Source organism: Aplysia californica, unplaced genomic scaffold, assembly GCF_000002075.1.
Source record: "Aplysia californica isolate F4 #8 unplaced genomic scaffold, AplCal3.0 scaffold00945, whole genome shotgun sequence".
Taxonomy (NCBI): Eukaryota; Metazoa; Mollusca; class Gastropoda; order Aplysiida; family Aplysiidae; genus Aplysia; species Aplysia californica.
In genome coordinates, this window is record NW_004798215.1 from 63181 (window position 1) to 63789 (window position 609).

A 609-nucleotide genomic window follows, 5' to 3' on the forward strand; every position below is an offset into this window, starting at 1 on the left:
CCCCTTTTTCCCTTCCTGCAGTTTTGGAGTTCTTTCCCCCTCCACCTCTTGCTGTTTTGGAGGGGGTTTAAATTTTTGTATTTGATTTTCTTTCCAGTTTTTCTGCTTCTTGTTCTGTGCACCTGTTCTGTGGCTTTATCGGTGCTTTTCCTGTTTCCTGTCGAGTTTGGCGTTTAGAATATGGAACATCTTTGAAGGATGTGTTTGAATTGTGCCAGTGTCAAACTTGAGGCCAGAGCCTGTCAATTTAAGTTTGTGAAATTGCTGACGAAAGACAGTAGGTAGATTATAGAAAAAGTTGCTTGTTTAGCGTGTCAAATTATTTTCCTTTGAACTGTGGGGTAGTTGAAACAAAACCCTGTGACAAGTTCCCCAGTAAGAAGGAAAGGATCTTGCTTCTGTATCGTTCCGGATGGTTTACTGTTCTGTTTACATGCGTTCAAAGCCTAGGATACTGCAGAAAATAATGCTGTGGATTCATGACCATGTAGTAATGAAATTACATCATTTCAGCATGCTAGGAATTGTAAAGACCATTTCCTCAAAGGTTTGTTTCAAGCAAGCCTTCTTTTCTCTCTGCGTTTGAGTCATGAAAGTTTTGAGTGATAT